At 55.7% G+C, this 15,029-nt stretch overlaps 1 protein-coding gene across 1 annotated transcript in view; it reads left to right on the top strand.

The window, feature by feature from the left end:
- Positions 1–3,625: 3,625 nt before the first annotated feature.
- Positions 3,626–15,029, top strand: part of LOC140467945 (zinc finger protein Gfi-1b-like) — a 110,955-nt gene continuing 99,551 nt past the window's right edge. Inside the window, exon 1 of the mRNA XM_072564026.1 lies at positions 3,626–3,780. The gene's annotated coding sequence lies outside the window, so the exon portion shown is untranslated. The remainder of the gene's footprint in view (positions 3,781–15,029) is intronic.

Below are 15,029 nucleotides of genomic sequence, written 5' to 3'. Positions count from 1 at the left end.
TGCTGGTATTAACCAATCCTCTTGCTATATTACAATTCCAAAATGTAAACACCGTCCCTTTCCAAATATTCCCATGCACACTCAAACAAGCAAGAGATGAGAAGGACTGTGTAATGTGTGAGGGAAGGATAATAAACACAGTGAGTAATGGGTGGTACAGTGGTTCAATGGTTAGCACTGCTGCCTCACGGTGTTAGGGAGCTGGGTTCGATTCCAGCCTTGGGCAACTGTCTGAGTGGAGTTTGCACATTCTCCCTGTGTCTGTGTCCAAAGATGTGCAGGTTAGGGTGAACTGGCCATGCTAAATTGCCCATAAGGTTCAGGGATGTGTAGGCTAGGCACATTAGTCAGGGGTGAACATGTGTTGCTGGAAAAGCGCAGCATCCAAGGAGCAGGAGAATCGACGTTTCGGGCATAAGCCCTTCTTCAGGGGGATGGGTTAATTTTTTAGAGGGCTAGTGTGGATTTGTTGGGCCGAAGGGCCTGTTTCTCCACCAGTCTGGGTCACAGGTGTCAGTGAGGTTTTTCCTTCCTGTTTACCAATGACGTGGGATTGTGGAGCCACAGGTTCCCATCTTACTGCAATGGCTTAAAGACCCTGCCGTTCAGTGTCTGAGGGTGTTTCTCCTCCTTTTAGCCTTTCACCCAGAGAACGCACAGACAGAATGGGGAGCGAGAACAGCAACAGGGACATTTCCTGTTATTTCTCTACAAGTGTGTGAGAGAGGGAGGGGGAGAGAGAGAGAGAGAGAAAAGGAGAGAAAAAGGAAGGTAGAGAGAGCGAGAGAGGGGGCCAGAGAGAGAGAGAGAAAAGGGAGGTGCGGAGAGAGAGATACAAAGAGAGACATACGGTGGTTGGAGAAAGAGAGAAAGGGAGAGAGAGAGAGAGAATAAGATGGGTAGAGAGAGAGAGCAAGCGAGGGGGCAGAGAGAGAGTGAGAATTAGAGAGAGTCAGGCAGACAGAGAGAGTGAGACGTGGACAGAGAGAGTGTGTGAGAGATAGAAAGAGCGAGAGACAGAGAGCGCGAGCGAGAGAGAGATAGATAGAGAGAGAGAGAGACAGAGGCAGAGAGAGGCAGGCAGAGAGAGAGAGAGAGACAGCAAGAGAGAGTGAGAGAGATATAGAGAGAGAGTGAGAGAGAGAGAGTGAGAGAGAGAATGAGTGAGAGAGAGAGAGTGAGACAGAGAGAGTGAGAGATTGAGACAGAGAGAGAAAGTGAGAGATTGAAACAGATAGAGAGAGTGAGTGGGAGAGAGAGAGAGTGAGAGATTGAGACAGAGAGAGAGAGAGAAAGTGAGAGATTGAAACAGAAAGAGAGAGAGAGAGTGAGTGGGAGAGAGAGAGAGTGAGAGATTGAGACAGAGAGAGAGAGAGAGAGACTGCTTTCTCTTTGCAGGTGCAATGTTACTGCCCGACTGTGCAGCACACTGAGCCCAAGAACCAATGAAATGCTGAACCTTCCTGAGCTCACAACTCCTCAACTCAAAACCCAATCAGGCAACTTTCCTTTTAATTATTGATTTTATGGGAGGGAATTCCAGGATTCTCACCCAGTGACAGTGAGGGAACAGCAATATATTTCCAAGTCAGGATGGGGAGGGGCTCGGAGGGGAACTTGCAGGGGGTGATGTTCCCATGTACCTGCTGCCCCTGTCCTTCTGGATGGAAGTGGTCGTGGGTTTGGAAGGTGCTGTCTGAGGATCTTTGGTGAGTTCCTGCAGTGTATCTTGTAGATGGTTCACACTGCTGCTACTGAGCGTCGGTGGGGGAGGGAGGGGGATGTTTGTGGGTGTGGGGCCAATCAAACAGGGGCTGCTTTGTCCCTGGATGGTGTTGAGCTTCTTGAGTGTTGTTGGAGCTGCCCCCATCCGGGGCAGGTGGGGAGTATTCCCTCACCCTCCTGACTTGTGTCTTGGAGATGGTGGACAGGTTTTGGGGGAGTCAGGAGGGGAGTTACTTGCCACAGTATCCCTAGTCTCTGACCTGCTCATGTAGCCCCTGTGTTTATGTGGTGGGTCCAGCTGAGTTTCTGGTCGATGGTAAACCCCCAGGATGTTGATAGTGGGGGATTTGGTGATGGTAACGCCATTGAATGTCAAGGGGCGGTGGTTAGATTCTGTCTTCTTGGTGATGGTCATAGCCTGGGATTCGTGTGGTGTGAATGTTACTCACCCCTCGTCAGCCCAAACCTGGATATTGTCCAGATCTTGTTGCTGTTGGACATGGACTGCTTCAGGATCTGAGGGTCCGTGAATGGAGGTGAACGTTGTGCAATCATCGGTGAACATCCCCACTCCGAACAGTAACGCTGTGAACACCCAGGGTTGAAGTGCAGGTGACCAATATCCTTCTCCATTGCTGTCGTAAAGCACCGTTATGGATGCAACTCTCAATGGGTTCCAGTAAACTGCAACTTCACCTTCCACAGTTCCCTTCAGTTAAAGCAGTAGCTGTTTCCCAGTTACAATCCACAGTTCAAATCAATACAAGTGGCTTTTATAGTGACCAGTTCCATCTAGAAGGACGAGGACAGCAGATATGTGGCAGCCCATCACCTGCACACCCCTCTCCAAACTTTGGCTGGGACCTTGAACCACCATTACATTCAACGCTATGCTGGGGGTGGGGACTGCAGATGCTGGAGGTCAGAGTCTAGATCAGAGCGGTGCTGGAAAAACACAGCAGGTCAGGCAGCATCTGAGGGGCAGGAAAATCAACGTTTCAGGCAAAAGCCCTTCATCAGGAATGACCAACGAAGGGCTTTTGCCTGAAATGTCGATTTTCCTGCCCCTCGGATGCTGCCTGACCTGCTGTGTTTTTCCAGCGCCACTCTGATCTAGATTCAAGGCTCCGGGCCTAGTGCTGAAAAGTGGGACAGTGACGGTATAGTGGGTATGGTCTGGTGGCAGTAGTGTATTTTTGACAGCACGGATTTGATGGGCTGAGAGACCTCTTTTCCGTACTGTCTGACTCCATGATGACTCTATAAAGCCAGCCACCATCCTGACTCAGAAATTGATCTCAGTGTCACTGGGTCAGAATCCTGGAATTCCCTCCCCCAGGACATTGTGGGTCTACCCTACAGCATAGGGACTGCAGCAGTTCAGGAAGGCAGCTCACCCCCCACCTTCTCAAGGGGCAACTAGGGACAGGGCGATAAATCCTGGGCCCAGCCAGTGACCCTCACATCCAATGACAAATCCAGCAAGTTATCCTGCGTGATAACGTTCTGGGAAACAATGGGAAGATATTCGAAGCGATGCTTCCCCCCCCCTCCCCCCATGGCCTCAGCAATGGCTGGGTTTGTGTGCGTTCAGCACAGACCTACTGTCAGCATCTGAAACTGGAAAGCAAGTGGCATTTGAGAGTGACAGTACCCTCTCTCAGGATTGGATAAACCCCTCCAGGTTATCGGGGGAGTTGGGTGAGGTCTCTGTGGGAGTGGTCTCAGCGGGCATTCCTCAGGGTGAGAGTGGGAGATTGACAGGGCCAGACCCTGAGGAAGACACCCCTCCCGCTGCCCGCCCAATCCAGCCACGTAAGCGGCTGGTTGAACTGTCGCGTTTCTGGTTGTGAAGGGGAAGTGGTGGTTTCAGTCAGCTCCGGGTGCTACATGCCACGGTAACTGCAGCCCTCGTTCTCAGCGATCAAACCTTGAAGTGGAGCTGGAATCCACATCGCAGCGGCTCGGATTGACCAAACTCTGGGGATTGATCCCCTCCAGCTCCACGCTCCACCAGACTCCCACTCCATCAGTATGAGGATTGGCCCTTCCACGGTGAGTAGAGCTGGGATATTCACTGTAGATACCGTGTGGGAACAGCACATTATCAGAACCAGCAAAGCAGAGAGAAGGTGGCTGTGACACAGAGACGGAGATTCAGGCAGCCCACTCTCTCGGGCTTTCACGGTCAGCCCTGGGCGAGATAATGGGGTCCGGGCACCACGTCTACTGAGCCTCCCCAGAGGGAAAGCCCACCCACACACACTGACCCTCACTGGGGTACAGACCCACACACACTGACCCTCACTGGGGTACAGACCCACACACACTGACCCTCACTGGGGTACAGACCCACACACACTGACCCTCACTGGGGTACAGACCCACACACACTGACCCTCACTGGGGTACAGACCCACACACACTGACCCTCACTGGGGTACAGACCCACACACACACACTGACCCTCACTGGGGTACAGACCCACAGACACACACTCACTGGGGTACTGACCCACACACACTGACCCTCACTGGGGTACAGACCCACACACACTGACCCTCACTGGGGTACAGACCCACACACACTGACCCTCACTGGGGTACAGACCCACACACACACACTCACTGGGGTACAGACCCACACACACTGACCCTCACTGGGGTACAGACCCACACACACTGACCCTCACTGGGGTACAGACCCACACACACACACTCACTGGGGTACAGACCCACACACACTGACCCTCACTGGGGTACAGACCCACACACACACACTCACTGGGGTACAGACCCACACACACTGACCCTCACTGGGGTACAGACCCACACACACTGACTCTCACTGGGGTACAGACCCACACACACACACTCACTGGGGTACAGACCCACACACACTGACTCTCACTGGGGTACAGACCCACACACACACACTCACTGGGGTACAGACCCACACACACACACTCACTGGGGTACAGACCCACACACACTGACCCTCACTGGGGTACAGACCCACACACACTGACCCTCACTGGGGTACAGACCCACACACACACACACTCACTGGGGTACAGACCCACACACACTGACCCTCACTGGGGTACAGACCCACACACACACACTCACTGGGGTACAGACCCACACACACTGACCCTCACTGGGGTACAGACCCACACACACACACTCACTGGGGTACAGACCCACACACACTGACTCTCACTGGTGTACAGACCCACACACACACTGACCCTCACTGGGGTACAGACCCACACACACTGACTCTCACTGGGGTACAGACCCACACACACTGACTCTCACTGGGGTACAGACCCACACACACTGACCCTCACTGGGGTACAGACCCACACACACACACTCACTGGGGTACAGACTCACACACACTGACTCTCACTGGGGTACAGACCCACACACTGACTCTCACTGGGGTACAGTCCCCCACACACACTGACTCTCACTGGGGTTCAGTCCCACACACACTGACACTCACTGGGGTACAGTCCCCCACACACACTGACTCTCACTGGGGTACAGACCCACACACACTGACATTCACTGGGGTACAGACCCACACACACACTGACTCTCACTGGGGTACAGTCCCACACACACACACTGACTCTCACTGGGGTACAGACCCACACACACTGACTCTCACTGGGGTACAGACCCACACACACTGACCCTCACTGGGGTACAGTCCCACACACACACTGACTCTCACTGGGGTACAGACCCACACACACACTGACTCTCACTGGGGTACAGACCCACACACACACTGACACTCACTGGGGTACAGTCCCACACACACACTGACTCTCACTGGGGTACAGACCCACACACACACTGACACTCACTGGGGTACATTCCCACACACACTGACCCTCACTGGGGTACAGACCCACACACACTGACTCTCACTGGGGTACAGACCCACACACACACTGACACTCACTGGGGTACATTCCCACACACACTGACCCTCACTGGGGTACAGACCCACACGCACACTGACACTCACTGGGGTACAGTCCCACACACACTGACTCTCACTGGGGTACAGACCCACACACACATTGACACTCACTGGGGTACAGTCCCACACACACTGACTCTCACTGGGGTACAGACCCACACACACTGACTCTCACTGGGGTACAGTCCCACACACACTGACTCTCACTGGGGTACAGTCCCACACACACTGACTCTCACTGGGGTACAGTCCCCCACACACACTGACTCTCACTGGGGTACAGACCCACACACACTGACATTCACTGGGGTACAGACCCACACACACACACTGACTCTCACTGGGGTACAGACCCACATACACTGACTCTCACTGGGGTACAGGCACACACACACTGACCCTCACTGGGGTACAGTCCCACACACACACTGACTCTCACTGGGGTACAGACCCACACACACACTGACTCTCACTGGTGTACAGACCCACACACACACTGACTCTCACTGGGGTACAGACCCACACACACTGACTCTCACTGGGGTACAGACCCACACACACACTGACACTCACTGGGGTACATTCCCACACACACTGACCCTCACTGGGGTACAGACCCACACACACACTGACATTCACTGGGGTACAGTCCCACACACACAGACTCTCACTGGGGTACAGACCCACACACACATTGACACTCACTGGGGTACAGACCCACACACACACTGACTCTCACTGGGGTACAGACCCACACACACACTGACTCTCACTGGGGTACAGTCCCACACACACTGACTCTTACTGGGGTACAGTCCCACACACACTGACTCTCACTGGGGTACAGTCCCACACACACACTGACTCTTACTGGGGTACAGACCCACACACACACACTGACACTCACTGGGGTACAGTCCCACACACACTGTCTCTCACTGGGGTACAGTCCCACACACACTGACTCTCACTGGGGTACAGTCCCACACACACACTGACCCTCACTGGGGTACAGACTCACACACACTGACATTCACTGGGCTACAGACCCACACACACACTGACCCTCACTGGGGTACAGTCCCACACACACACTGACATTCACTGGGGTACAGACCCACACACACACTGACTCTCACTGGGGTACAGACCCACACACACACTGACTCTCACTGGGGTACAGACCCACACACACTGTCTCTCACTGGGGTACAGACCCACACACACACTGACCCTCACTGGGGTACAGTCCCACACACACTGACTCTCACTGGGGTACAGACCCACACACACACTCACTCTCACTGGGGTACAGACCCACACACACTGACTCTCACTGGGGTACAGACCCACACACACACTGACTCTCACTGGGGTACAGTCTCACACACACACTGACTCTCACTGGGGTATAGTCCCACACTCACTGACTCTCACTGGGGTACAGTCCCACACTCACACACAGACTCTCACTGGGGTACAGACCCACACTCACACTCACTCTCACTGGGGTACAGACCCACACACACTGACTCTCACTGGGGTACAGACCCACACACACACTGACTCTCACTGGGGTACAGTCTCACACACACACTGACTCTCACTGGGGTATAGTCCCACACTCACTGACTCTCACTGGGGTACAGACCCACACACACTGACTCTCACTGGGGTACAGACCCACACACACACTCACTCTCACTGGGGTACAGACCCACACACACTGACTCTCACTGGGGTACAGACCCACACACACACTGACTCTCACTGGGGTACAGTCTCACACACACACTGACTCTCACTGGGGTATAGTCCCACACTCACTGACTCTCACTGGGGTACAGTCCCACACTCACACACAGACTCTCACTGGGGTACAGACCCACACACACTGACTCTCACTGGGGTATAGTCCCACACTCACTGACTCTCACTGGGGTGTAGTCCCACACTCACTGACTCTCACTGGAATACAGTCCCACACTCACACACAGACTCTCACTGGGGTATAGTCCCACACTCACTGACTCTCACTGGGGTATAGTCCCACACTCACTGACTCTCACTGGAATACAGTCCCACACTCACACACAGACTCTCACTGGGGTATAGTCCCACACACACTGACTCTCACTGGAATACAGTCCCACACTCACACACAGACTCTCACTTGGGGAGAGTCCCACGTACACTGGCTCTCACTGGAGGAATGTCAGTGCTGAGGGAGTGCCGCACTGTCGGAGGGTCAGTACTGAGGGAGTGCTGCACTGTCGGAGGGTCAGTACTGAAGGAGTGCTGCACTGTCGGAGGGTCAGTACTGAAGGAGTGCCGCACTGTCGGAGGGTCAGTACTGAAGGAGTGCTGCACTGTCGGAGGGTCAGTACTGAGGGAGTGCCGCACTGTCGGAGGGTCAGTACTGAAGGAATGCTGCACTGTCGGAGGGTCAGTACTGTGGGAGTGCCGCACTGTCAGAGGGTCAGTGCTGAGGGAGTGGGCACTGTCGGAGGGTCAGTGCTGAGGGAGTGCCGCACTGTCGGAGGGTCAGTGCTGAGGGAGTGCCGCACTGTCGGAGGGTCAGTGCTGAGGGAGTGCCGCACTGTCGGAGGGTCAGTGCTGAGGGAGTGCCGCACTGTCGGAGGGTCAGTGCTGAGGGAGTGCCGCACTGTCGGAGGGTCAGTGCTGAGGGAGTGCCGCACTGTCGGAGGGTCAGTGCTGAGGGAGTGCCGCACTGTCGGAGGGTCAGTGCTGAGGGAGTGCCGCACTGTCGGAGGGTCAGTGCTGAGGGAGTGCCGCACTGTCGGAGGGTCAGTGCTGAGGGAGTGCCGCACTGTCGGAGGGTCAGTGCTGAGGGAGTGCCGCACTGTCGGAGGGTCAGTGCTGAGGGAGTGCCGCACTGTCGGAGGGTCAGTGCTGAGGGAGTGCCACACTGTCGGAGGGTCAGTGCTGAGGGTGTGCCGCACTGTCAGAGGGTCAGTACTGAGGGAGTGCCGCACTGTCAGAGGGTCAGTGCTGAAGGAGTGCCGCACTGTCGGAGGGTCAGTGCTGTGGGAGTGCCACACTGTCAGAGGGTCAGTGCTGAGGGTGTGCCGCACTGTCAGAGGGTCAGTGCTGAGGGAGTGCTGCACTGTCAGAGGGTCAGTGCTGAGGGAGTGCCGCACTGTCGGAGGGTCAGTACTGAAGGAGTGCCGCACTGTCGGAGGGTCAGTACTGAAGGAGTGCCGCACTGTCAGAGGGACAGTGCTGAGGGAGTGCCGCACTGTCAGAGGGTCATTACTGAAGGAGTGCCGCACTGTCGGAGGGTCAGTGCTGAAGGAGTGCCGCACTGTCGGAGGGTCAGTGCTGTGGGAGTGCCGCACTGTCAGAGGGTCAGTGCTGAGGGTGTGCCGCACTGTCAGAGGGTCAGTACTGAGGGAGTGCTGCACTGTCAGAGGGTCAGTGCTGAGGGAGTGCCGCACTGTCAGAGGGTCAGTACTGAGGGAGTGCCGCACTGTCGGAGGGTCAGTACTGAGGGAGTGCCGCACTGTCGGAGGGTCAGTACTGAAGGAGTGCCGCACTGTCGGAGGGTCAGTACTGAAGGAGTGCCGCACTGTCAGAGGGACAGTGCTGAGGGAGTGCCGCACTGTCAGAGGGTCAGTACTGAAGGAGTGCTGCACTGTCGGAGGGTCAGTACTGAAGAGTGCCGCACTGTCAGAGGGACAGTGCTGAGGGAGTGCCGCACTGTCGGAGGGTCAGTACTGAAGGAGTGCCGCACTGTCGGAGGGTCAGTACTGAAGGAATGCTGCACTGTCGGAGGGTCAGTACTGAGGGAGTGCCGCACTGTCAGAGGGTCAGTGCTGAGGGAGTGGGCACTGTCGGAGGGTCAGTACTGAGGGAGTGCCGCACTGTCGGAGGGTCAGTGCTGAGCGAGTGCCGCACTGTCAGAGGGTCAGTGCTGAGGGAGTGCTGAACTGTCGGAGGGTCAGTACTGAAGGAGTGCTGCACTGTCGGAGGGTCAGTGCTGAGGGAGTGCTGCACTGTCGGAGGGTCAGTGCTGAGGGAGTGCCGCACTGTCAGAGGGTCAGTACTGAGGGAGTGCCGCACTGTCAGAGGGTCAGTACTGAGGGAGTGCTGAACTGTCGGAGGGTCAGTACTGAGGGAGTGCTGAACTGTCGGAGGGTCAGTGCTGAGGGAGTGCTGAACTGTCGGAGGGTCAGTGCTGAGGGAGTGCTGAACTGTCGGAGGGTCAGTGCTGAGGGAGTGCCGCACTGTCGGAGGGTCAGTGCTGAGGGAGTGCCGCACTGTCGGAGGGTCAGTGCTGAGGGAGTGCCGCACTGTCGGAGGGTCAGTGCTGAGGGAGTGCCGCACTGTCGGAGGGTCAGTGCTGAGGGAGTGCCGCACTGTCGGAGGGTCAGTGCTGAGGGAGTGCCGCACTGTCAGAGGGTCAGTGCTGAGGGAGTGCCGCACTGTCGGAGGGTCAGTACTGAGGGAGTGCCGCACTGTCGGAGGGTCAGTACTGAGGGAGTGCCGCACTGTCGGAGGGTCAGTGCTGAGGGAGTGCCGCACTGTCCTTTGGATAAGCTGTTAAACTCACTGTCTCTTTGATACTTGGAATCCCCACAGGATGGAAACAGGCCATTCTGCCCAAAAGTCCACACTGACCCTTGAACAGTAACCCACCCCGACCCATTCCACTAATACTATACATTTACCCCCTGACTAATGCACATAACCTGCCCATCCCTGAACACTACGGGCAATTTCCCTATGGCCAACTCACCCTGATCTACACATCCTTGGACTGTGGGAGGAACCCCACACAGACACAGGGAGAATGTACAAACTCCACACAGTCAGTCGCCTGAGGCGGGAACTGAACCGGGGTCTCTGGTGCTGTGAGGCAACAGTGCTAACCACTGTGTCACCATGCTGCCCCTAACTGTTCACAAACCCTTCAGCCCATCAAACTGTATTGGCTCATTTTGCTGATCTGAAGTCAAAGTCTTTTGCCTGTATTCCCTGTCTACCCCTATATCTGTCAGTGTCTCTGAAACATTGCTCCTGGATCTGTCTCCACCACTTTCTCTGGGAACACATTCCAGGCACTTACCACCCTCCACGTCAAAAGATTATCTTGCCTCGCATATGCTTAAACATCTCCCCTTTTACCTTCAACCTATGTTCCCTAGTCTTTAACATTTCTACCCTGGGAAAAAGACTCCAACTATCCATTCTCTCTCTCTCTATCTCTCTCTCTGTGCCTCTGATAATTTTGGAAACACCAGCCAGGTCACCCCCTTCATGCTGAGACATTCAAGTGAAAACAAACCCATTTTGCCCAATCTCTCCTTGGAGCTAGTACCCCTCCATGCCAGGCAACATCCTGGTGAACCCAACTCTGTGCCCTCTCCACACCCTCCCGGTGATCCCAGAACTTTACACAACATTCCGAACATTGGGACTCAATCGTAAGTCATCAGCTCGGAAGCCCTTTGGGATAAGTGAGAGGAACACATTCCTGCAGATACTGGAACTTGGGATTGGGAACAGCAAGTGCTGGAGATCCCAGCAGGTCAGGCAGCATCCACAGGCAGAGAGAGCATTCCCTATGGCCAATCCACCCTGACCTGCACATCTTTGGATTGAGGGAGGAAACCCACGCAGACACGGGGAGAATGTGCAAACTCCTCACAGTCAGTCGCCCGAGGCTGGAATCGAACCTGGGACTATGAGGCAGCAGTGCTAACCACCGAGCCACAAGTGGTTCACCGTTTAAAGGTGTTGAGCCCAAGGGACTGCAGAGGTGTCTGGTGTGAACAGGAGATGTTGTTGCTGCTGCTGTAGCTGCTGTGATTCACTGGAACACTGCACCACACGGAGGACAGACACCGAGGGCGTGAGAGAGCAAGATCCCTCCTTCTTTAGGAACTCTTGCTCACCCTCTAGAGTGGCGAGGGCCACATTGCAACCTCCCGGGCATGGCCTGAGGTCAGACCTTCCCCTGGTTCCTGTCAGTGATGAGTCGGTCCCCCAGGACCAGAGCCTGTGTGTGAAATCTAACTGTTCCCCTATCCCAATGCTGCCACACAGGCCATCAGATCAGCCACAAGAGAAATATTTCAGAATGAAAGCTCCTCCAGGGATTGAGGGCCATTTACACGGCCACTTCCCGGATCATTGACCGTTCCCTCGCTCTCCACGCAGTACCATGCCCTGCATCTTTTGTTGACCTTCTCTGTTTCTCTCTCTCTCTTTCTCTCGTCAAAATATTGTCTCTGCAACTCCTCTTTCCTCAGCTCTGTCACCCATGTCCCACCTACACACAGTCCATTGAGAGTTTGCTGATGAGTATTGAACCAGGAACAGTCCTGACTGAAAACAAACACAGCAAGAGTCCGTAGTTAAAGGGAATGAATCGCTCTTCAGGTCAGGACAGGCAGTTGCTGACTGTGACACAGGCATTGCAAATAACAGCATCGTTGTGTACATCATTGTCAGTGTGTTCACATTCTCAGTTCAACAAGGTCGTGGGTAATAGAGAGATCTCTAGGTCATCATGTCCACGCTGGTCACTAACCACCTCTTCAAATACCATGAGGCCCATCATTCTGTATGCATTGGCGTGAAGGACTGATTGTAAAATCCCATCTGCATGCCTCTTCAGTGTGATGTGGGGTTCTGCCTTTATATAGGGACAGTTAGATCCAGATCCCCACCATCTTCCGGGTAAAAGGGGGTTTCCTCATATTCCCTTGAAAACGTCTGCACCTTCCCTTAAATCTGTCCCCCTGCTCTCTGATCCCTGTATCCAAGGGAAACTTTACTTCTTGACGAAAGTTTCTACGCCCCTCAATAATTTTATACAGCACAGTCTCTGACCCTCTCGGTCCCCTCTGCTCTAACCCCAGTCTGTCCAGTCTCTGTCCCTCTCAGTCCCCTCTGCTCTAACCCCAGTCTGTCCAGTCTCTGTCCCTCTCAGTCCCCTCTGCTCTAACCCCGGTCTGTCCAGTCTCTGTCCCTCTCAGTCCCCTCTGCTCTAACCCCGGTCTGTCCAGTCTCTGTCCCTCTCAGTCCCCTCTGCTCTAACCCCGGTCTGTCCAGTCTCTGTCCCTCTCAGTCCCCTCTGCTCTAACCCCAGTCTGTCCAGTCTCTGTCCCCCTCAGTCCCCTCTGCTCTAACCCCGGTCTGTCCAGTCTCTGTCCCCCTCAGTCCCCTCTGCTCTAACCCCAGTCTGTCCAGTCTCTGTCCCCCTCAGTCCCCTCTGCTCTAACCCCGGTCTGTCCAGTCTCTGTCCCTCTCGGTCCCCTCTGCTCTAAACCCAGTCTGTCCAGTCTCTGTCCCTCTCGGTCCCCTCTGCTCTAACCCCAGTCTGTCCAGTCTCTGTCCCTCTCAGTCCCCTCTGCTCTAACCCCGGTCTGTCCAGTCTCTGTCCCTCTCGGTCCCCTCTGCTCTAACCCCAGTCTGTCCAGTCTCTTTCCCTCTCGGTCCCCTCTGCTCTAACCCCAGTCTGTCCAGTCTCTGTCCCCCTCAGTCCCCTCTGCTCTAACCCCGGTCTGTCCAGTCTCTGTCCCTCTCGGTCCCCTCTGCTCTAACCCCAGTCTGTCCAGTCTCTGTCCCTCTCAGTCCCCTCTGCTCTAACCCCAGTCTGTCCAGTCTCTGTCCCTCTCAGTCCCCTCTGCTCTAACCCCGGTCTGTCCAGTCTCTGTCCCCCTCAGTCCCCTCTGCTCGAACCCCGGTCTGTCCAGTCTCTGTCCCTCTCAGTCCCCTCTGCTCTAACCCCAGTCTGTACAGTGTCTGTCCCTCTCAGTCCCCTCTGCTCTAACCCCGGTCTGTCCAGTCTCTGTCCCCCTCAGTCCCCTCTGCTCTAACCCCAGTCTGTACAGTGTCTGTCCCTCTCAGTCCCCTCTGCTCTAACCCCGGTCTGTCCAGTCTCTGTCCCTCTCGGTCCCCTCTGCTCTAACCCCAGTCTGTCCAGTCTCTGACCCCCTCAGTCCCCTCTGCTCTAACCCCAGTCTGACCAGTCTCTGTCCCCCTCAGTCCCCTCTGCTCTAACCCCGGTCTGTCCAGTCTCTGTCCCTCTCGGTCCCCTCTGCTCTAACCCCAGTCTGTCCAGTCTCTGACCCCCTCAGTCCCCTCTGCTCTAACCCCGGTCTGTCCAGTCTCTGTCCCCCTCAGTCCCCTCTGCTCTAACCCCAGTCTGTCCAGTCTCTGTCCCTCTCAGTCCCCTCTGCTCTAACCCCGGTCTGTCCAGTCTCTGTCCCTCTCAGTCCCCTCTGCTCTAACCCCAGTCTGTCCAGTCTCTGTCCCTCTCAGTCCCCTCTGCTCTAACCCCGGTCTGTCCAGTCTCTGTCCCCCTCAGTCCCCTCTGCTCTAACCCCAGTCTGTCCAGTCTCTGTCCCTCTCAGTCCCCTCTGCTCTAGCCCCAGTCTGTCCAGTCTCTGTCCCTCTCAGTCCCCTCTGCTCTAACCCCGGTCTGTCCAGTCTCTGTCCCCCTCAGTCCCCTCTGCTCTAACCCCAGTCTGTCCAGTCTCTGTCCCTCTCAGTCCCCTCTGCTCTAGCCCCAGTCTGTCCAGTCTCTGTCCCTCTCAGTCCCCTCTGCTCTAACCCCGGTCTGTCCAGTCTCTGTCCCTCTCAGTCCCCTCTGCTCTAACCCCAGTCTGTCCAGTCTCTGTCCCCCTCAGTCCCCTCTGCTCTAACCCCGGTCTGTCCAGTCTCTGTCCCCCTCAGTCCCCTCTGCTCTAACCCCGGTCTGTCCAGTCTCTGTCCCTCTCGGTCCCCTCTGCTCTAACCCCAGTCTGTCCAGTCTCTGTCCCTCTCAGTGACCTCTGCTCTAACCCCGGTCTGTCCAGTCTCTGTCCCCCTCAGTCCCCTCTGCTCTAACCCCGGTCTGTCCTGTCTCTGTCCCTCTCAGTCCCCTCTGCTCTAACCCCAGTCTGTCCAGTCTCTGTCCCCCTCAGTCCCCTCTGCTCTAACCCCAGTCTGTCCAGTCTCTGTCCCTCTCGGTCCCCTCTGCTCTAACCCCAGTCTGTCCAGTCTCTGTCCCTCTCAGTCCCCTCTGCTCTAACCCCAGTCTGTCCAGTCTCTGTCCCTCTCAGTCCCCTCTGCTCTAACCCCGGTCTGTCCAGTCTCTGTCCCCCTCAGTCCCCTCTGCTCTAACCCCGGTCTGTCCAGTCTCTGTCCCTCTCAGTCCCCTCTGCTCTAACCCCGGTCTGTCCAGTCTCTGTCTCTCTCAGTTCCCTCTGCTCTAACCCCAGTCTGTCCAGTCTCTGTCCCTCTCGGTCCCCTCTGCTCTAACCCCGGTCTGTCCAGTCTCTGTCCCTCTCAGT

The sequence above is a fragment of the Chiloscyllium punctatum genome, chromosome 46 (assembly GCF_047496795.1).
Source record: "Chiloscyllium punctatum isolate Juve2018m chromosome 46, sChiPun1.3, whole genome shotgun sequence".
Classification (NCBI taxonomy): domain Eukaryota; kingdom Metazoa; phylum Chordata; class Chondrichthyes; order Orectolobiformes; family Hemiscylliidae; genus Chiloscyllium; species Chiloscyllium punctatum.
The sequence above is the reverse complement of the archived record's forward strand: the minus strand, read 5'-3'. Positions and strand labels throughout refer to the sequence as shown.